The sequence below is a fragment of the Arachis ipaensis genome, chromosome B10 (genome assembly GCF_059453495.1).
Source record: "Arachis ipaensis isolate K30076 ecotype BB chromosome B10, ASM5945349v1, whole genome shotgun sequence".
Lineage (NCBI taxonomy): Eukaryota > Viridiplantae > Streptophyta > Magnoliopsida > Fabales > Fabaceae > Arachis > Arachis ipaensis.
The window spans coordinates 23192405-23216370 of record NC_142435.1 but is presented as its reverse complement, the minus strand read 5'-3'; the positions used below and the strand labels follow the sequence as shown (position 1 = coordinate 23216370).

At 36.5% G+C, this 23966-nt stretch overlaps 1 non-coding gene across 1 annotated transcript; it reads left to right on the top strand.

The window, feature by feature from the left end:
• The first annotated feature begins 246 nt into the window (after positions 1 to 246).
• LOC148579411 (small nucleolar RNA R71) lies at positions 247 to 354 on the top strand. Its single transcript, XR_015899646.1, has one exon. It is a non-coding gene; the product is annotated as a small nucleolar RNA R71 (small nucleolar RNA).
• Positions 355 to 23966: the final 23612 nt, after the last annotated feature.

Below are 23966 nucleotides of genomic sequence, written 5' to 3'. Positions count from 1 at the left end.
GTTCTGAGCCAATATGGCATTCAGAGTATCAATTTCAAGAACTCCCTTCTTCTGAGGCGTCCCATTACTCACAGGATTTCTCTCAGAAGTGTACATGAACTGGTTGTTAGCAACCATGTCAATGAGTTCTTGAGCTTCTGCAGGCATTTTCTTTAGGTGAATGGATCCACCTACAGAAGTATCCAATGACATCTTAGCTAATTTAGACAGACCATCATAGAATATATCCAGGATGGTCCATTCTGAAAGCATGTCAGAAGGACACTTTTTGGTCAGTTGCTTGTATCTCTCCCAAGCTTCATAGAGGGATTCACCTTCTTTCTGTTTGAAGGTTTGAACATCCATTCTAAGCTTACTAAGCTTTTGAGGAGGAAAGAACTTGGCTAAGAAAGCCGTGACCAGCTTATCCCAAGAGTTCAGGCTATCTTTGGGTTGAGAGTCCAACCACACTCTAGCTCTGTCTCTTACAGCAAAGGGGAAAAGCATGAGCCTGTAGACTTCAGGATCTACTCCATTAGTCTTAACAGTATCACAGATCTGCAAGAATTCAGTTAAGAACTGAAAAGGATCTTCAGATGGAAGTCCATGGAACTTGCAGTTCTGCTGCATTAGAGAAACTGATTGAGGTTTCAGCTCAAAATTGTTTGCTCCAATGGTAGAGATGGAGATGCTTCTTCCATGTAAATTAGAATTAGGTGCAGTAAAGTCACCAAGCATCCTCCTTGTATTATTATTATTTTCGGCTGCCATATCCTCTTCTTGTTCGAAAATTCCTGACAGGTGCTTGCTGGATTGTTGTAATTTAGCTTCTCTTAGTTTCTTCTTCAGAGTCCTTTCAGGTTCTGGATCTGCTTCAACAAGAATATTCTTGTCCTTGCTCCTGCTCATATGAAAAAGAGAGAACAGAAAAATAATAATAGGGATCCTTTTTACCCCAGAGAAAAGAGAAAATCTGAACTCAGAGAGAGAGAGGGGGTTCGAATTTTTTTGTGAGTGAGGAAGAGATGTTAGTAAATAAATAAATAAATAGAAGAAGATGAGAGGGGGAAGAGAATTTTCGAAAATTATTTTTGAAAAATGGTTAGTGATTTTCGAAATTTAGAAGAAGAAATAAATTAAAATTGAATTTTGAAACAATTAGTTAATTAAAAAGAATTTTTGAAAAAGAGGGAGATATTTTTGAAAATTAGAGAGAGAGAGTTAGTTAGGTAGTTTTGAAAAAGATAAGAAACAAACAAAAAGTTAGTTAGTTAGTTGAAACAAATTTAAAAATCAATTTTGAAAAGATAAGAAGATAAGAAGTTAGAAAAGATATTTTAAAATCAAATTTTTGAAAAAGATATGATTTTGAAAAAGATAAGATAAAAAGATATTTTTTGAAAAGATATGATTGAAATTAGTTTTCAAAAAGATTTAATTTTTAAAATCACAATTAATGACTTGATTCACAAGAAATCACAAGATATGATTCTAGAATTTAAAGTTTGAATCTTTCTTAACAAGCAAGTAACAAACTTGAAATTTTTGAATCAAAACATTAATTGATGATGTTATTTTCGAAAATTAGGAGATAAAGATAAGAAAAAGATTTTTTTTGAAAAATATTTTAAAATTTTCGAAAATAATTAAGAAAAATGAAAAAGATTTGATTTTTGAAAAAGATTTTAAAAAAGATAAGATTTTTAAATTGAAAATTTGATTTGACTCATAAGAAACAATTGAATTTTTAAAAATTTTGGAGAAAGTCAATCCAAATTTTCGAAATTTATGAGAGAAAAAAGAAAAGATATTTTTTTTTTAATTTTTGAATTTTTAATGATGAAAGAGAAAAAACATGAAAATGATGCAATGCATGAAAATTTTGGATCAAAACAATGAATGCATGCAAGAATGCTATGAATGTCAAGATAAACACCAAGAACACTTTGAAGATCATGATGAACATCAAGAACATATTTTTGAAAAATTTTCAATGCAAAGAAAACATGCAAAACACCAAACTTAGAAATCTTTAATGCTGAGACACTAAGAATTCAAGAATGCATATGAAAAACACCATACAACACAAAAATAATGTAATATGAAGATCAATCAAGAAGGTTTATCAAGAACAACTTGAAGATCATGATGAATGCAATGCATGAATGCAATTTTCGAAAAATGCAAGATGAGTATGCAATTGACACCAAACTTAAAAATTGACTCAAGACTCAAACAATAAACACAAAATATTTTTGATTTTTTATGATTTTATGATTTTTTTTTGGATTTTTCAAAAATTATTTGAAAAAGAAAAATAAGGATTCCAAAATTTTTTTATATGAATTCCAGGAATCTTGTACTCTTAGTCTAAAGCTCCAATATGAGGGTTAGACATGGCTTAATAACCAGTCAAGCTTTAGCATGTATTGATACTTTCCATGTATAGGGCAACTAAGTGTGTGAAGATCAACAAGCTCTTGTGATGATAAGTTGAAACTCCAGTCCAAAAGATTAGACATGGCTTACAGCCAGCCAGGATTCAACAAAATCATCATGAAACACTAGAATTCATTCTTAAAAATTCTGAAGAAAAAAATATATTTTTGAAAACATTTATTTTAAAAAAAAAATTCGAAAACAAAGGAGAAATTTTTGAAAGATTTTTGAAAAATTTTTGAAAATAAAACAAAAAGAAAATTACCTAATCTGAACAACAAGATGAACCGTCAGTTGTCCAAACTCGAACAATCCCCGGCAACGGCGCCAAAAACTTGGTGCACGAAATTGTGATCTCAGGCAACGGCGCCAAAAACTCTGTACGCACGTCTTAATAAATCGTTTTTCATTCACAACTTCGATACAACTTACCAGCAAGTGTACTGGGTCGTCCAAGTAATAAAACCTTACGCGAGTAAGGGTCGATCCCACGGAGATTGTTGGTATGAAGCAAGCTATGGTCATCTTGTAAATCTCAGTCAGGCGGATAATAATTGATTATGGAGTTTTCGAATATAAATAATAAATAGACAGAAAATAAAGATAGAAATACTTATGTATATCATTGGTGAGAGTTTCAAATAAGTGTGTGGAGATGCGTTCGTTTCTCTGAACTTCTGCTTTCCTGCTGTCTTCATCCAATCAATCTTACTCCTTTCCATGGCTGGCTTTATGTAAGGACATCACCCTTGTCAATGGCTACTGATGAGCGGATAATTTATACGCTTTTTGGCATTATTTTTAGTATGTTTTTAGTAGAATCTGGTTACTTTTAGGGATGTTTTTATTAGTTTTTATGTTAAATTCACATTTCTGAACTTTACTATGAGTTTGTGTGTTTTTTTGTGATTTCAGGTATTTTCTGGCTGAAATTGAGGGACTTGAGCAAAAACCAGATTCAGAGGTTGAAGAAGGACTGCTGATGTTGTTGGATTCTGACCTCCCTGCACTCAAAATGGATTTTCTGGAGCTACAGAACTCAAAATGGCGTGATTCCAATTGCGTTGAAAAGTAGACATCCAGGGCTTTCCAAAAATATATAATAGTCCATACTTTGCCCAAGTTTAGACGACGCAAACTGGTGTTCAACGCTAGCTCTCTGCCCAATTCTGGCGTCCAGCGCCAGAAACAAGTTGCAAAGTGGAGTTCATCGCCCAAAATGGCACAAAAGCTGGTGTTCAACTCCAAGAATGACCTCTCCACGTGTAGACCTCAAGCTCAGCCCAAGCACACACCAAGTGGGCCCCGGAAGTGGATTTATGCATCAATTACTTACTTCTGTAAACCCTAGTAGCTAGTTTATTATAAATAGGACTTTTTACTATTGTATTAGACATCTTTGAACATCTTTGGATGCCTGGTTCTTAGATCATGGGGGCTGGCCTCTCGGCTATGCTTGGACCTTTCACTTATGTATTTTCAACGGTAGAGTTTCTACACTCCATAGATTAAGGTGTGGAGCTCTGCTGTTCCTCAAAGATTAATGCAAAGTACTACTGTTTTTCTATTCAATTCAACTTATTCCGCTTCTAAGATATTCATTCGCACTTCAACCTGAATGTGATGAACGTGACAATCATCATCATTCCCTATGAACGCGTGTCTGACAACCACTTCCGTTCTACCTTAGATTGAATGAGTATCTCTTGGATCTCTTAATCAGAATCTTCGTGGTATAAGCTAGATTGATGGCGGCATTCATGAGAGTCCGGAAAGTCTAAACCTTGTCTGTGGTATTCCGAGTAGGACTCTGGGATTGAATGACTGTGACGAACTTCAAACTCGCGAGTGCTGGGCGTAGTGACAGACGCAAAAGGATAGTAAATCCTATTCCAGTACGATCGAGAACCTCCAAATGATTAGCCATGCAGTGACAGCGCATTGGACCATTTTCACAGAGAGGAATAGGGCGCAGCCATCGACAAGGATGATGCCTCCAAACGATTAGCCGTGCTGTGACAGAGCATTTGGACCATTTTCCAGAGAGGATTAAAAGTAGCCATTGACAACGGTGAAGTCCTTACAAAAAGCCAGCCATGGAAAGGAGTAAGACTGATTGGATGAAGACAGCAGAAAAGCAGAGGTTCAGAGGAACGAATGCATCTCTTATCTGAAATTCTCACCAGTGATATACATAAGTATTTCTACCCTTATTTTATTATTTATTTTCGAAAACTCCATAACTTATTTTATATCTGCCTGACTGAGATCTACAAGGTGACCATAGCTTGCTTCAAGCCGACAATCTCCGTGGGATCGACCCTTACTCACGTAAGGTTTATTACTTGGACGACCCAGTGCACTTGCTGGTTAGTTGTATCGAAGTTGTGACAAATTATGAATTGAGATTAGAGCACCAAGTTTTTGGAGCCATTACCAGAGATCACAATTTCGTGCACCAAGTTTTTGGCGCCGTTGCCGGGGATTGTTTGAGTTTGGACAACTGACGGTTCATCTTGTTGCTCAGATTGGGTAACTTTCTTTTCGTTTTCTTTTCAAAAATATATTTTTCTTCAGAATTTTTAAGAATGAATTCTAGTGTTTCATGAAGCATGTTGAAACCTGGCTGGCTGTAAAGCCATGTCTAATTCTTTTGGATAGGGCATGTTAGGCGTGTCATGTCCGAGTTACACACTAAAGCTTGGCTGGCTATTAAGCCATGCCTGACCCTTTGATTGGAGCTTTAGACTAAAGAGCATAAGATTCCTGGAATTCATATTAAAAATTTTGGAATCCTTATTTTTCTTTTTCAAAATGATTTTTGAAAAAATTAAAAGAAAATAGAAAAAAATCATAAAATCATAAAAAAAAAATATTTTGTGTTTCTTGTTTGAGCCTTGAGTCAATTTTTAAGTTTGGTGTCAATTGCATACTCATCTTGCATTTTTCGAAAATTGCATTCATGCATTGCATTCATCATGATCTTCAAGTTGTTCTTAATAAACCTTCTTGATTGATCTTCATATTACATTGTTTTTGTGTTGTATGGTGTTTTTCATATGCATTCTTGAATTCTTAGTGCCTAAGCATTAAAGATTTCTAAGTTTGGTGTCATGCATATTTTCTTTGCATATAAAAATTTTCAAAAATATGTTCTTGATGTTCATCATGATCTTCAAAGTGTTCTTGGTGTTCATCTTGACATTCATAGCATTCTTGCATGCATTCATTGTTTTGATCCAAAAATTTTCATGCATTGAGTATTTTTGTTGTTTTTCTCTCTCATCATAAAAATTCAAAAATCAAAAATATATCTTTCCCTCTTTTCTCTCATAAATTCGAAAATTTGAGTTGACTTTTTCAAAAATTTTTAAAATCTAGTTATTTTTATGAGTCAAATCAAATTTTCAATTTAAAAATCTTATCTTTTTCAAAATATTTTTCAAAAATCAAATCTTTTTCATTTTTCTTAGTTATTTTCGAAAATTCTAAAAATATTTTTCAAAAATTTTTTTCTTATCTTTATCACATAATTTTCGAAAATAACATCATCAATTAATGTTTTGATTCAAAAATTTCAAGTTTGTTACTTACTTCTTAAGAAAGATTCAAACTTTAAGTTCTAGAATCATATCTCATGATTTCTTGTGAATCAAGTCATTAATTATGATTTTAAAAAATCAAATCTTTTTCAAAAACTAATTTCAATCATATCTTTTCAAAAATATCTTCTTATCTTATCTTTTTCAAAAATTTGATTTCAAAATATCTTTTCTAACTTCCTAACTTCTTATCTTTTCAAAATTTGTTTCAACTAACTAACTAACTTTTTGTTTGTTTCTTATCTTTTTCAAAACTACCTAACTAACTCTCTCTCTCTCTAATTTTCGAAAATATCTTCCCTCTTTTTCAAAAATTCTTTTTAATTAACTAATTATTTTAATTTTTTATTTTAATTTTCGAAAATTACTAACCTTTTTCAAAAACTATTTTCGAAAATCACTAACCCTTTTTCAAAAATAATTTTTGAAATTCTCCCTCTTTCATCTCATTCTAATTATTTATTCATCTACTAACATCTCCTCATCTCACATCCCCGCTCTCCTCACCCTTGTGTTTCTTTCTTTACATTACATTCTTTGTCCCTTTCCTTTCTTCCACTTACATAAGGACCTCTATACTGTGGTATAAAGGATCCCTGTTATTATTATTATTTTTCTGTACCCTCTTCTTTGTCATATGAGCAGGAGCAAGGACAAGAACATTCTTGTTGAAGCAGATCCAGAACCTGAAAGGACTCTGAAGAGAAAATTAAGAGAAGCTAAATTACAACAATCCAGAGATAACCTTTCAGAAATTTTCGAACAGGAAAATGAGATGGCAGCCGAAAATAATAATAATGCAAGGAGGATGCTTGGTGACTTTACTACACCAAATTCCAATTTACATGGAAGAAGCATCTCCATCCCTACCATTGGAGCAAACAATTTTGAGCTGAAACCTCAGCTAGTTTCTCTGATGCAGCAGAACTGCAAGTTTCATGGACTTCCATCTGAAGATCCTTTTCAGTTCTTAACTGAATTCTTGCATATTTGTGATACTGTTAAGACTAATGGAGTAGATCCTGAAGTCTACAGGCTCATGCTTTTCCCTTTTGCTGTAAAGGACAGAGCTAGAGTATGGTTGGACTCTCAACCCAGAGATAGCCTGAACTCTTGAGACAAGCTGGTCACGGCTTTCTTAGCCAAGTTCTTTCCTCCTCAAAAGCTGAGCAAGCTTAGAGTGGATGTTCAAACCTTCAGACAGAAAGAAGGTGAATCCCTCTATGAAGCTTGGGAAAGATACAAGCCACTGACCAAAAAGTGTCCTTCTGACATGCTTTCAGAATGGGCCATCCTGGATATATTCTATGATGGTCTATCTGAATTGGCTAAAATGTCATTGGATACTTCTGCAGGTGGATCCATTCACCTAAAGAAAACGCCTGCAGAAGCTCAAGAACTCATTGACATGGTTGCTAATAACCAGTTCATGTACACTTCTGAAAGGAATCCTGTGAGTAATGGGACGCCTATGAAGAAGGGAGTTCTTGAAATTGATACTTTGAATGCCATATTGGCTCAGAACAAAATATTGACTCAGCAAGTCAATATGATTTCTCAGAGTCTGAATGGAATGCAAGCTGCATCCAACAGTACTCAAGAGGCATCTTCTGAAGAAGAAGCTTATGATCCTGAGAACCCTGCAATAGCAGAGGTAAATTATATGGGTGAACCTTATGGAAACACCTATAATCCATCATGGAGAAATCATCCAAATTTCTCATGGAAGGATCAACAAAAGCCTCAACAAGGCTTTAATAATGGTGGAAGATACAGGTTTAGCAATAGCAAGCCTTTTCCATCATCCACTCAGCAACAGACAGAGAACTCTGAACAAAATACCTCTAAATTAGCAAACTTAGTCTCTGATCTATCTAAGGCCACTGTGGGTTTCATGAATGAAACAAGGTCATCCATTAGAAATTTGGTAGCACAAGTGGGCCAGCTGAGTAAAAGGATCACTGAAATCCCTCCTAGTACTCTCCCAAGCAATACAGAAGAAAATCCAAAAGGAGAGTGCAAGGCCATTGAATTAATCACCATGGCCGAACCTGTGAAGGAAGGAGAGGACGTGAATCCCAAGGAGGAAGACCTCCTGGGACATCCAGTGATCAATAAGGAGCTTCCCTTTGAGGAACCAAAGGAATCTGAGACTCATCTAGAGACCATAGAGATTCCATTAAACCTCCTTATGCCATTCATGAGCTCTGATGAGTATTCATCTTCTAAAGAGAATGAGGATGTTACTGAAGAGCAAGCTGCCAAGTTTCTTGGTGCAATCATGAAGCTGAATGCCAAATTATTTGGTATTGAAACTTGGGAAGAAAACCCTCCCTTGTTCACCAATGAACTAAGTGATCTGGATCAACTGACATTGCCTCAGAAGAAACAGGATCCTGGAAAGTTCTTAATACCTTGTACCATAGGCACCATGACCTTTGAGAAGGCTCTATGTGACCTTGGGTTAGGGATAAACCTCATGCCCCTCTCTGTAATAGAGAAACTGGGAATCTATGGGGTGCAAGCCACTAAAATCTCATTAGAGATGGCAGACAATTCATGAAAACAGGCTTATGGACAAGTAGAGGACGTGTTAGTAAAGATTGAAGGCCTTTACATCTCTGCTGATTTTATAATCCTAGATACTGGGAAGGATGAGGATGAATTCATCATCCTTGGAAGACCCTTCCTAGCCACAGCAAGAGCTGTGATTGATGTGGACAGAGGAGAATTGATCCTTCAATTAAATGAGGACAACCTTGTGTTTACAACTCAAGGATCTCTCTCCGCATCCATGGAGAGGAAGCATAAAAAGCTTCTCTCAAAGCAGAGTCAAACAAAGCCCCCACAGTCAAACTCTAAGTTTGGTGTTAGAAGGCCACAACCAAACTCTAAGTTTGGTGTTGGGAGGTCTCAACAAAGCTCTGCACATCTGTGAGGCTCCATGAGAGCCCACTGTCAAGCTATTGACATTAAAGAAGCGCTTGTTGGGAGGCAACCCAATGTTTATTTATCTAATTTTCATTGTTTTTCATGTTTTATTAGGTTCATGATCATGTGGAGTCACAAAATAAATATAAAAATTGAAAACGGAATCAAAAACAGCAGAAGAAAAATCACACCCTGGAGGAAGACCTTACTGGCGTTTAAACGCCAGTAAGAAGCATCTGGCTGGCGTTCAACGCCAGAACAGAGCATGGTTCTGGTGCTGAACGCCCAAAATGGGCAGCATCTGGGCGTTTGAACGCCAGAATAGCACCCTAGAGAAGAGCTAGCGCTGAACGCCCAGAGTTGTGTGCAAGGGCATTTTGCATGCCCAATTTGGTGCAAGGTTGTAAATCCTTGAACACCTCAGGATCTGTGGACCCCACAGGATTACCTCAGGATCTGTGGACCCCACAGGATCTCCACCTACCCCCACTCACTTCTTTTCACCCCTCTTTCACACAATCCCATAAACACTCTTCCCCAAAACTCTTCACCAATCACCTCAATCTCTCTTCCTTATCACCACTTCACCACTCACATCCATTCACTCTTCCCCATAAACCTACCTCATAAACTCCACCTACCTTCAAAATTCAAAATCAATTTCCCACCCAACCCACCCTAAATGGCCGAACCTAACCCCCCTCCCTTCCCTATATAAAGCCCTCCATTCTTCCTCATTTTCACACAACACAAACCTCTCTTCTCTTCTTGGCCGAATACCCTTCTCCCCCTCTTCTCTACATTTCTTCTTCTTCTTCATCCATTCTTTCTTTTCTTGCTCGAGGGCGAGCAAAATTCTAAGTTTGGTGTGGTAAAAGCATAAGCTTTTTGTTTTTCCATTACCATTGATGGCACCTAAGACCGGAGAATCCTCTAGAAAAGGGAAAGGGAAGACAAAAGCTTCCACCTCCGAGTCATGGGAGATGGAAAGATTCATCTCCAGAGCTCATCAAAACCACTTCTATGATGTTGTGGCCAAGAAGAAGGTGATCTCTGAGGTCCCTTTCAAGCTCAAGAAGAATGAGTATCCAGAGATCCGACATGAAATCCAAAGAAGAGGTTGGAAAGTTCTAACAAAACCCATCCAACAAGTCGGCATCCTAATGGTTCAAGAGTTCTATGCCAATGCATGGATCACTAGGAACCATGATCAAAGTAAGAACCCGAATCCAAAGAACTACATTACCATGGTTCGGGGGAAATACTTAGATTTTAGTCCGGAAAATGTGAGGTTGGCGTTTAACTTGCCTATGATGCAAGGAGATGAACGCCCCTACACTAGAAGGGTCAACTTTAATCAAAGGTTGGACCAAGTCCTCATGGACATATGTGTGGAAGGAGCTCAATGGAAGATTGACTCCAAAGGCAAGCCGGTTCAACTAAGAAGATTGGACCTCAAGCCTGTGGCTAGAGGATGGTTGGAGTTCATCCAACGCTCCATCATCCCCACTAGCAACCGATCTAAAGTTACTGTGGATCGGGCCATCATGATCCATAGCATCATGATTGGAGAGGAAGTAGAAGTTCATGAAGTCATCTCCCTTGAACTCTACAAAATAGCCAAAAAGCCCTCTCCTGGGGCAAGGCTAGCTTTTCCTCATCTTATTTGCCATCTATGTTACTCAGCTGGAGCTTCCATAGAAGGAGACATTCCCATTGAGGAAGAGAAGCCCATCACTAAGAAAATGATAGAGCAAACAAGAGAGCACATTCATGGATCTCAACAAGCACATGAAGAAGCTCATCATCAAGAGATCCCTGAGATACCTCAGGGGATGCACTTTCCTCCACAGAACTTTTGGGAGCAAATCAACACCTCCCTAGGAGAATTAAGTTCCAACATGGGACAACTAAGGGTGGAACATCAAGAGCACTCCATCATCCTTCATGAAATTAGGGAAGATCAAAAAGCAATGAGGGAGGAGCAACAAAGACAAGGAAGAGACATAGAAGAGCTCAAGGACATCATTGGTTCCTCAAGGAGGAAACGCCACCATCACTAAGGTGGACTCATTCCTTGTTCTTACTTTCTCTATTTTTCGTTTTCTCTATGTTAAGTGTTTATCCATGTTTGTGTCTTCATTACATGATCATTAGTATTTAGTAACTTTGTCTTAAAGTTATGAATGTCCTATGAATCCATCACCGCTCTTAAATGAAAACTGTTTTAATTCAAAAGAACAAGAAGTACATGAGTTTCGAACTTATCCTTGAACTTAGTTTAATTATATTGATGTGGTGACAATGCTTCTTGTTTTCTGAATGTATGCTTGAACAGTGCATATGTCTTTTGAAGTTGTTGTTCATGAATGTTAAATATGTTGGCTCTTGAAAGAATTATGACTAGGAGACATGTTATTTGGTAATCTGAAAAATCATAAAAAATGATTCTTGAAGCAAGAAAAAGCAGCAAAGAACAAAGCTTGCAGAAAAAAAAATAGGCGAAAAAAAAATAGAAAGAAAAAGAAAAAGCAAGCAGAAAAAGCCAAAAGCTCTTAAAACCAAGAGGCAAGAGCAAAAAGCCAATAACCCTTAAAACCAAAAGGCAAGAGCCAATAAAAAGGATCCCAAGGCTTTGAGCATCAGTGGATAGGAGGGCCTAAAGGAATAAAATCCTGGTCTAAGCGGCTAAACTAAGCTGTCCCTAACCATGTGCTTGTGGCGTGAAGGTGTCAAGTGAAAACTTGAGACTGAGCGGTTAAAGTCAAGGTCCAAAGCAAAAGAAGAGTGTGCTTAAGAACCCTGGACACCTCTAATTGGGGACTTTAGCAAAGCTGAGTCAATCTGAAAAGGTTCACCCAATTATGTGTCTGTGGCATTTATGTATCCGGTGGTAATACTGGAAAACAAAGTGCTTAGGGCCACGGCCAAGACTCATAAAATAGCTGTGTTCAAGAATCATCATACTGAACTAGGAGAATCAATAACACTATCTGAACTCTGAGTTCCTATAGATGCCAATCATTCTGAACTTCAATGGATAAAGTGAGATGCCAAAACTATTCAAGAGGCAAAAAGCTACAAGTCCCGCTCATCTAATTGGAGCTATGTTTCATTGATAGTTTGGAATTTATAGTATATTCTATTCTTTTTATCCTATTTTATTTTTAGTTGCTTGGGGATAAGCAACAATTTAAGTTTGGTGTTGTGATGAGCGGATAATTTATACGCTTTTTGGCATTGTTTTTAGTATGTTTTTAGTAGAATCTGGTTACTTTTAGGGATGTTTTTATTAGTTTTTATGTTAAATTCACATTTCTAGACTTTACTGTGAGTTTGTGTATTTTTCTATGATTTCAGGTATTTTCTGGCTGAAATTGAGGGACTTGAGCAAAAATCAGATTCAGAGGTTGAAGAAGGACTGCTGATGCTGTTGGATTCTGACCTCCCTGCACTCAAAATGAATTTTCTGGAGCTACAAAACTCAAAATGGCGCACTTCCAATTGCGTTGAAAAGTAGACATCCAGGGCTTTCCAGAAATATATAATAGTCCATACTTTGCCCAAGTTTAGATGACGCAAACTGGCGTTCAACGCCAGCTCTCTGCCCAATTCTGGCGTCCAGCGCCAGAAACAAGTTGCAAAGTGGAGTTCAACGCCCAAAATGGCACAAAAGCTGGAGTTCAACTCCAAGAATGACCTCTCCACGTGTAGACTTCAAGCTCAGCCCAAGCACACACCAAGTGGGCCCCGGAAGTGGATTTATGCATCAATTACTTACTTCTGTAAACCCTAGTGAAACAACCAAGTAAATATGGGATAAATTAAACATGCTTTATAAAGGAATTGAGGAAGTTAAGGAAACAAATATCAAAATTCTGATAAACATAGTGAACACCCTCAAGAGTTTGGTTCAAACTTTTATATATGTCCAACTCATTCAAAAGATTCTCAAAAGCTTCACAAAAAGGTGACTTCCCATGTCAACAACCTCTAAAAAAGCTAAATATCTAAAAACACTAGGCTTAGATGAAATTTTTGGTACCCATCACCATGAGTATGAGCTTGATGTAACTTTAACTGAGATCACTCAAATTACAAAGTCTTTAGCCTTACAATCCAAAGGAAAGAAGACTCTAATGTTGAAATAAGAACTTGAGCAATTTAAGAAAAATCAAGTTTGGCACTTACTTTTGAGACCCAAAGATAAAACAATCATAAGAACTATAAGTTGGTATTCAAGAACAAGCTTGATGGAGTCAGAAAGATTGTGAGAAGTAAAGCAAAATTGGTTGCTCAAGGGTACAATAAAAAATGGCATTGATTATGAAGAAACCTTCACACTAATTGGTTGCAAGGTTGGAAGTCATTAGATTTCTGCTTGTCTTTACTACTTCTCAGAATATCACATTATACCATATAGATGTGAAGTCGGTATTTCTTAATTACTTCATATCTAAAAATGTATATGTGAAACAACCATATCATTTTGAAGATAAGAAGCATCCAAGTCATGTGCTAAAGCTTATAAAAGTTTTATATGGGTTAAAGCAAGAACCAAGAGCATGGTATGATCATCTGACTTCGTTCTTAACTAAGAATGGGCAAAAGAGAAATTCATGATATAGCTTTATTTACCCTTCATTAAGTAAAAGAGCTTTTTTTTGTTCATATATATGTTGATGATATTATTTTTAGACCACCTCTAAATTTGTAAACTTCGGACAATTAGTAATAATTAACCAATAAATTAATTATTATTTAAAAAATTAGGAAATTAAATTTTATAGTTTAGGAAAGTAGAAATGATTAAATATGAATTTTTACACTAATTTTAATTATTTTGGCCCAAAGTTAAACCAACGGGTCGAACTGGTTGAACCGGACCCAATTGGGCCTAAGCCCAACCATCAAAACACCATCACCCTTAACCAAATCACAACATTTTAGCAACACATTGGAAAGGGGAGAGGGAGTCACGGTGAGAAGCAAAAGAGAACCTTAACTCCACTTCAAATTTCAATCTCACATAACTTTCAATCCAGAGCTCCGATTGCCGTACCGTTTACGGACACGCGATCACCGCGTCGAGCTCTAGAAAATTCACCCAACAATTTGGTAAGAAAATCTCAATTTTTTACTCAACCTTCCTCTCCTAAAATTCGAATTTAGGGTTTTGAGTTTGATAAATGGTGTGATTTTGATGTGCTAGGCTTGAATTAGTTTGAGGAAACTATTGTGTTTTATTCATTTGATATGTGGGTAAGGTAATAACCCTTAAAACCCTTGTGAATTCTTTGATTATATAAGTTGGATATTGAGATTGTGTATATAGATGTAATGATATGAATTAGGTAGTATATATGTGATTTGGAACCTATTTGAGAAGATTGAAAGCTTGGATTGAGCATTGAGTGCTGAAATCTTAGTGACAGAGGCTTGAGATTTTGCGAATTGAAGAGTTTTTGGCTTAGAGAGGAATTGGTCAAGGTATTATTTTGGTTTCTCGTAGACAATATATAATGTCACGTGAAAACGTAGGCTAGATGACCATAAGATAGGTTGAAGCAAGTATGTATGTTAAGAGTTAGAAATCTTAATGAAAATATTGAGTTATCTTGAAATGGATTGATGATTGATGATTTTGATGATGATTGATGAGGATCATGAATGTGAGTTGTGAATGTTGATAATTTGATTAATTGTGTTTGTAGAGATTGAGAATTGTTGGAATAAAGTTTCACAAATTGAGGTATGGTAGGTTGTAAAAGATATAGAAAGGATATGGAGTTGTGTTGGATGCATTTAGAGTTATTTTAAAGTGTAAAACTTTGGTTTTGAAATGAAAGTTTGGAAAGAATAGAGGTTTTGGTGTTTTTGGTAAAAGTGAATTTTTGACCAACTTCGGCGAGTCATAACTCGATTTCTGGACCCTCAATTTATGTCAAACTTATTTCAAATAGGGAGACAAAAAATACAGCCAAAACTTGCCTTATTTAGCATTTATTAATTGTTGCAACAATTAATAAATGCTAAATAAGGCAAGTTATGCCTGTTTTTGGCTAATTTTCTTTGGTTACCAAACATTTCCGTTTCAAATAAAATTTTGGTCTGTGAAACTTATGCTATTTGAAGAACGAATGAAAAATCATTTAAAACGACAAAGTTATGTACGTTCAAAATTTGGTGCAAAAATCTGGTTTTTGCAGCTTTTGAAAGAAACAGGGTTCGCGTACGCGGAAGCATGGTCATGACGCGAGCATTTTCTTCTGCCTCGGACACTCGCGTACGCATGAGGGTGGTCGCATACGTGACTTTTGTCCATTTTTGTGATCATGCGTATGCATGAGGCAATGCGTATGCATGACCCTGCTGATTTATAAAAGTTGTATTTTTCAAGTTTAAACCATTCCTTATGCTTTCCAAACCTCTATAACTACTTTCTAAGACCCAATCTCTAGTTTCTAAGCATAGGGAGAATAGTGAACATATAGGAGAAGGGTGTGAATGGAAGAGTTTGAACTAAGAGTCTTAAACGAAGTTGGATACGGTGTGAATAATGATAAAACTAATATTGGCTGATTGAAGAAGTGCGGAATATTGAGACTATTATGAATGAAGGCTAACTTGATGATGATCAATTTATATTGAATGAATATGATAAATAAGACACGATTGAGGATGATTGGTGACATGTCTATATTTTTTCTCTGGTTGTAATGGTGATAGGACACATATTCCCTCTAATAGTGCTTCTCCCTCTAACAGTTAGCCGATGTGCTGAGATATTTGTGTTTAATAGAGAGACAATGCCCAAGTTACCTATCAGATATGTCGGGTTGGCTGTGTAACCGACAAATGAGCTCATTAGCCATAGGACAGACATGCATCATATGCATTTGTATGACTTATTTGAGTATGCATTTGTATTAGTTTGCCTATCTGCTTATTTGTAATTAACTGCTACTTGTCCTATATGCTGTACTTGCTATCCTTAATTGTGTTTTCTTTGTATGCTTTGTATGCATGTGCGACTGAGAGATCCCTTGTGTGGTAGAAGTGTGATGAGGGTTGTTCCTCCGGTGATTTGGAGGATTGGAGGAGAGTGAGATTGAAGTGTTAGGTTATATTTGGATTAGAACCTGAGTACCTTAGACAGTTTATCTGATTTCTGGATTAATTTTATAACTCTAAGTTTTAAATCTGAGTGTCGGAGTTCTAGGATTGCCTCTAGCTTTCCCGAGAGTCCGAGACCTTATACATAATGTACGTTGGCACCTTTACTATGCTGAAAACCTCTGGTTCTCATTCCATATATATGTTGTCATTTTTCAGATGCAGGTCGAGAGGTACCTCGCTGAGCGTCTGGAGTTTCTAACCAAGCAATGTTTAGCTTTGAGATTTTATATTTTGGACTATTGGTTATGTATTATGTTTGTGGATTCTCCTATGTATATATATAACTAGTGTTTGTCCCTCTTATAGGTCGACATGGAGAAACAGGTTTTCTGTCTTATATTTTGGGAATATTTTGGGTTTATATAATTATATATATTATACTCCGGCCAACCTTACCTTCGCAGGTTGAGTCTGGAACTTGATATTATGTATTTTGGTACTCTACTCTTTATGTATCTATGGTTATCCTTTCGGTTTATCCGGTTTTACGTTTTCAAGTATGATACACTTTTCGTTTGCGATTTTTGTTTAAACTTTTCTTCAAGGCTCCTAGTTATAAGTTTCTTCAAGTATATCTATGTATATATTTTACTTTAGAGGTCGTAATACCTCACCACCTCTGTTTTACGAACTTAAGCACAAAACTCTGTATAGTAGGATGTTACAAAATTCACCATGCAAACACTTCTCAGAATTTATGAAAAGTAAATTTAAAATGAGCATGATGGGAAAGCCAAATTATTTTATAGTAGAGCTCCTATTTGAAATGAATTGAAGCAAAAGTAATTAATAAATATAGTAGTTTATAACCATTATATTTTAATGTATTTTCTTTGAATTATTGTTCCATTTATCTGTTAGCATTTAAAATTAAATGCAAACAAAGCAAAATGATGGATTGAAGTCACCCATCTACAGTAATGCTTGCGTTTATTAACGATGAATCTTATTATAAAAACTTTATGCATTTTCATGCTAATTCAGAATTTCTTGATTTAAAATATTGCTACTTGGCATATGGGTAATCAGTTCAATTATTTTATTCTACAATTTATGCATATTTATTATCAAATTCATATAATTTATTTTACAACATATTTTGGTTGAGCCAATACTCATAAATTAAATATTTTGAACAAGAAATAATCATCGGTCTCTTGTTATAGGTTGATGAAGTATCTATCTCATAGTTAACTTGAGCAGATAAAATTCATCACAGAATTATTTATTTTTTATCTTTTATAAGTATTGACATAAGAATCTGACTAAATTTGGGGACTCACCATATCATTATTTACTTATCTTTTAAATGAGTTATAACTCATTTTATTTTCTAAGCTTAGCTTGAATTATATGATCGGCCAATAGAGTTTAGGGGCTGTGATCTGTTACCTTATAGCTCGATCTTATTATGCATTATGAATCATAACTCAACTTTATTTGTCTTTATTCTAAGTTTGTAAAGAACGATCTTAATGACCATTATTCCGACTTAATGACTAACTATCATAACATCAACTTTATTCATCCATTCTATGCCTATAAAAGACACCTCTTTCTATATATCAAGAGGATATCAGATGATAAATTTTTCTAAGATCTGAATTATTTTACTATTGTCATATACTTCTCATACTGACTTAAGCATCGGAGTGCATTTTGCCGGTATCCATCCTTTGTTTACCTTTGTGTTCTTCTTCCTTATCGAAATATATATCATTTAGAGATAAAAAGACAAGCTTGATTCCATCTAAGACAAAATATACCTCAAAATTATTATCATACATGAATAATAATAAACATCAAATACACAAATCTTAAATAAAATATACAATGCAATTTTGAAACCGAAAACATGTTAAATGTTGTATAATTCCTATTTAAAGTTCTTTTAAACTAGAAAAAAAAACACACTCCATAAGAAATAATCGTAAAAACATTATGGTTATTATTTAAACATTATTGAGCGATAACTGCAATACCCTAATTACCATAAGCCTTACCTCATGCTGTAAAGCAAAGGATAACTAAAGGTCATGACAATCCTAAGGCTTATACAATAATATATATAGAAAAATATAGTAATACTAGAAGCCCGATGAAGAAATAAGCTCAAAAACAGGGTTTCAAAAGTGCAATCGTTCACACAAAGCTAAAAGCATAAGGCACAAGACATAGATACAAATAATAAGGCATACATAGATATAAGAGTATCATGATCATAAGATACTAGCCTCAGCCCACAGCGTTTAGACCTACTAGTTATATACAGATATACAGAGTTTTAAAAGTTAAAACAACATATACATCATATCTCTCAAAGTTAGCCTCTAAGGCAAATATAAATACAAAAGTGAGAGTACTAGACAAAATATCCAAAATGACTCCAAAAAGGGATAAAGATCCTCTGCTATGTCACCATTACGTAACTCACCGAGGTTGGTTACGACCTGCATCTAAAAAATAACAACAGAATATGGTATGAGAACTGGAGGTTCTCAGTATGGTAACAGTGCCCAGTAATGTAAGATGTAAGATTCCGGAACGCCAGAAGTGATCCTAGAACTTCACATCATCATGATATTCAAGCTTATAAAATAAGTAAATAATTCCTTAAATAGGTCATCTGACTTAGGGAATTCTAATATAATATTTACGTCGCTATCCCACAGCCTTCGCCAGCCTAACCGCCATGCGATCTATTGCCACCGCCTTCCGAACCTCCTCAATCCCAGTAGAAATACAAGTAGTAGCAATGCAAGTAAAATACAAGTATAATCATGTATATCAAGTAATTCAAGATGCAATTAAGCATGTTATACAATTAGGCAAACAATGCAAGTCAGCAAAGCAAGCAAACATATAGAATATGCACATGATGAATGCTTGTCCTATTTGGCTGTGATATCACATTGTCAGTTCAACTGCCAACCTGACACATTCCCATGGGAATGTCGCCTTTCGATCACGAATAAAGGTGGGATCCCCCCACGGATATAGTGCCGGGCACACTCTTGTGATCCGAAAGGATGCGAACCGGACTGCCACAGACCTCACATCTCAACGTAAACGGGATTAACCACCGTCCTTGCCAGGCGCATAGCATCTCAACAATTCTTAGTATAAAATAATATGTTAGTGGATTTTCAAAAATCATTTTCAATACTCAATAAAGCCATCATTCCACTCTGACTCCTAGACTCGTCTCAAACACCATAAATCCGTAACTCCACAACTCATCACCTCAAACATCATTACAGTATTCTACGATGTCACTCAACTAACCCATCCTCAGTACTCTAAAAACCTAAGGCTCCGTTTTCTAAAATTTTTACCAGAAAATATCCAATTAAACTCACTTAGAGCACTCTCTATGTTTAAATCCTAAAAACAAGCTAAGGAAACCTAGATAAGCGTTATGAAAGTTTACAAGCTTGCCGGGAAGGTAAAACGGTTAAAACAAGGCTTTTATTGTAAAACAAGGCAGTGTGCGTACGCATAGGGTTGTGCGTATACACTCCCAGAAGAGTTTTCTCAAAGTGTGCGTACGTATAGAGGTGTGTGTATGCACACAAGGTAAATTTTTTCATTTTATGTGCACACATGGATACATGAGAACGCCCTCAACAGAATGCACTTCCCAACGTGTGCGTACGCACAACTTGCAAATTTCGCAGGGTGTATGTGCGCACCAGAGTGTGCAAACGTTCCCAACAGTAGGCATATCCCTGTGTGTGCGTGCGTACCGGTGTGTGCGTGCGCACCGGTGTGTGTACGCACGTTTTCAAAAATTTACAGGGTATATGTGCACATAAAAGTGTGCGTACGCACAAGTGAAAACATGGCCCCTGTTCAGAGCACACATACAACAGTGTGCGTGGACACACATACCAAAAATCACAAATTCTGCAACATCACAAATTTCAAATTTTCGACACCAACTTCCAATAATAATAACTTTTTCTACAAAATTCCGATTTCTACAAAAATCTATACTGTTTTAAAGCTCTTTTAATTATCTTTTATTTGATACAAAAAATTCAATTCATTTTGAAAACTGAAGCTCAAGATATGATCCGTCAAAGTTGGCTCAAAATCCGTTTTTGCCAAAAACCTCGAAACTCAAATTTTACTAAAACTCTCAATTCAAAGCCAATTGCTCAACATCCAAACCAGTTCTAATTTATCTAAATTATATTCATATATATTCCAATTCACTCCACATCCTACAATTCACATTTTCATTCTTCCCAAACCTAATCATCATTCAATCTATAACTCTTTCAAACAATATGCAACAACATCACACATCAATAATTCCTCATACATAAACTCATCGCTTACCACCCCTCAATATCATAATAGTCATTCACCACCAATCATAGCTTAACATCAATAATTCATCATCATACATCATTAACTCAAAATCAACACCATTTATAAACAACAACCTCATTTCAACAATTATCAACAATCAATCCAATCCTATCCTAAGGTCCACTAGCCTAAGTGTCCAAAAATATTACATAGTATATAGAGAAAACTGAAACCATACCTTGGCCGATTTCCAATATGCACAATACATCAAATTTGACCCCAACCAAGCTTCCACAAGTTTTCAAGTTCAATCAAGCCACCATACACAATCCAAAAGCTCCAATAATCATAAATTCCAAGCTATACACAATTAATTCATCATAATTAATATCTAGGGTTTACCAAAATCATAAATCCATAAGGGTTTAAGACATCCTTACCTTATCCAATAGTTTTGAGGGCAAAACCTAATAGCAACCAAGTGCTAGAGTGTATCTAAACACCCAAAATCACAAAAATCTCTCAAAAACCAAACCTAAAATTTTGAAATTCACAATGGCTGAAAACGGGGCAGAGATTTTTGAGAAGCTTACCATAATACCTAAATAGAAGTGACAGGCTCGGTGAGAGCTTCGCTGCAAATTGGAGCACTGTAGCTCAAATTATGAGCAAAAGAATGAGGAAGTGAATAGTGTTCTTCCTCTCTTCTCTCTCAACCCGTTAGCGTTTTTGGCCCGTTTTGGGCCAAACCTTTAAAATTAGCACTAAGTTTTTAACTTTAACTATTTTCCTAAGTTTTTCCACAGTATTTATTGCTCTCGCACAGTACCGGATAGATTTAAACCAGTACTGCCGGTTAATTTACCAGTACGCGTTTTTACGCAATTTTTCGCAGAGAACTACATTTTCCAACTCAGAAAAATCTACTAAGTCCAAAAATCATATTTGAATTTTTAATTATTATTCTAAATTTTTTAATCCTATTTTGGGAAATTAATTTAATTTAATTAAGCGACTAATTAATCGTGGTTCTTACATTCTCCCCACCAAATAAGAAATTTTGTCCCCAAAATTTAGTGATTACTTGAGAATAGCTCGGGATAATCCTTCCGCATTTCGGACTCCAATTTCCAAGTATACTCTTCCACTCCTGCTCTTCTCCAAGCTACCTTAACCAATAGAACCTCCTTTCGACACAACTTCTTCACACTAGTGTCGTCAATCTGCACTGGTGTAACTCGAAAAGTCAGGTTCTCCTTCAGCTCAACCGACTCAGGCTCTAACACATGACCCGCATCCGACGCGTGGAATACGTCATGTAAGTTAGACAAATGCGGCGGCAAAGCTACTTGATATGCCACCGGCCCGAATCGTCTCAAAATCTCAAACGGTCCTATATACCTCGAATTCAACTTCTTCGTCTTAATCGCCCTTTCAATTCCAGTTGTCGGAGTAACCCTAAAAAATACATGCTCACCCACTTCGAATTTCAACAGTTTCCTTCTCTGATCCACATAACTTTTCTGTCGGCTTTGTGCAGTTAAAATCCTAGCTCGAATCTTTTTAATCTTCTCAGTAGTCTCTGCTAGCAAATCAGGCCCCAACACACTTGATTCACCGGCTTCATACCAACACAGTGGAGATTGACACTTTTATCCATACAAAGCCTCATACGGAGCCATCCCAATGCTCGCGTGAAAGCTGTTGTTGTATGAAAACTCCACCAATGGCATGTAACGGTCCTAACTTCCCGGTTAATCTAACACATACGCCCTTAGCATATCCTCCAACGTCTGAATAGTCCATTCTGACTGTCCATCCATTTGCGGATGATACACAATACTGAGACATAGTCTCGTACCGAATACTCTTTTGAAAGCTCCCCAAAACCTTGACATGAATCGGGGATCACGGTCCGACACTATGCTCGATGGCACCCCGTGCAACCTTACAATCTCCTTGATATACAACCTCGCCAATTCTTCCAATGAATAGTTCACTCGGATAGGCAGGAAGTGAGCAGATTTAGTTAAGCGATCCACGATCACCCAAACCGCATCAAATTCTGATCTAGTCCTCGGTAAATCGGTCACAAAATCCATTGCAATTCCTTTCCACTTCCACTGAGGAATCTATAGTGGCTGTAACATTCCCGACAGTCTCTGGTGCTCTATCTTCACCTTCTGACACGTCAGACACTTAGATACAAGTGTAGCTACATCACCCTTCATCCCAAGCCACCAAAACATCTTCTTAGATCATAGTACATCTTCGTACTTTCTGAATGAATAGAAAACCCGCTGCTATGAGCTTCCGACAACAACTCTTGTCTTAAACTTTCGACATCCGGCACACAAATCCTCCCCTTATACTTCCATAACCCTTCATCATCCTTAGTGAACTCTCCGTGCCTCTCTTTACCAATTGGTTGAAACATCTTCTGAAGTTCTTGCTCATTTTGCTGAGCCCTTTGAATTTCGGACTTAAAAGTACTTGAAATGCACAATTGATTCAAACAAGCTATTCTGGCAACTTCACTAATGTCCAACTTGAGATCTGCAAACTTATCCACTAATTCCTCCTCTTTGATCCTCATCTAAGCGATCGTCAAAGACTTTCTGCTCAAAGCGTCTGCTACCACATTAGCCTTCCCAGGGTGATAACTCAGTTCAAAATCATAATCTTTCAGTAGCTCCATCCATCTTCTTTGACGCATATTGAGCTCTTTCTGATCAAAGATGTACTTAAGACTTTTGTGATCAGAAAAGACTCTAAACCTTACTCCGTACAAGTAATGCCTCCAAATCTTCAACACAAACACAATCGCTACCTCATGTGGTCTCAGCTGACGCAATACGTAAGCCACTACGTTCCAGTGTTGCATCAACACGCAACCCAAACCCTTTAATGAAGCATCACAGTACACTTCAAACAGTTCGTACGATTCTGGAAAAATCAAAATAGGCGCTGAAGTTAATTTCTCCTTTAAGGCTTGAAAGCTCTCCTCACACTCTGCCGTCCACACAAACGGTGTCTCTTTCCTTGTTAACTTAGTCATCGTAGTGCAATTTGTGAAAACCTGTGAATGAACCTTCTGTAATATCCAGCTAACCCCAAGAAGCTTCTGACCTCAGTCACTGTTGTCGGTCTTTTTCATTCCATCACCGCCTCAACCTTCAAAGGATCCACTGTTATCTTTTCTTTACTCATCACGTGACCTAAGAACTTCACTTATTCCTTCCAGAACTCACATTTGGAAATCTTAGCATACAATTTCCGCTCCTTTAGAACTTGCAGCACAATCCTCAAATGCTCTTCGTGCTCCTTCGCCGTCTTTGAGTAAACTAAAATGTAGACTATGAATACTACCACAAATTTGTCCAAAAAGAGACAAAATACTCTGTTCATATAATCCATGAACACAGTAGGTGCATTCGTCAACCTAAAGGATATCACCACAAACTTGTAGTGTCCATAGTGCGTCCTAAATGCAGTTTTCGAAATTTCATCCTCCTTTAC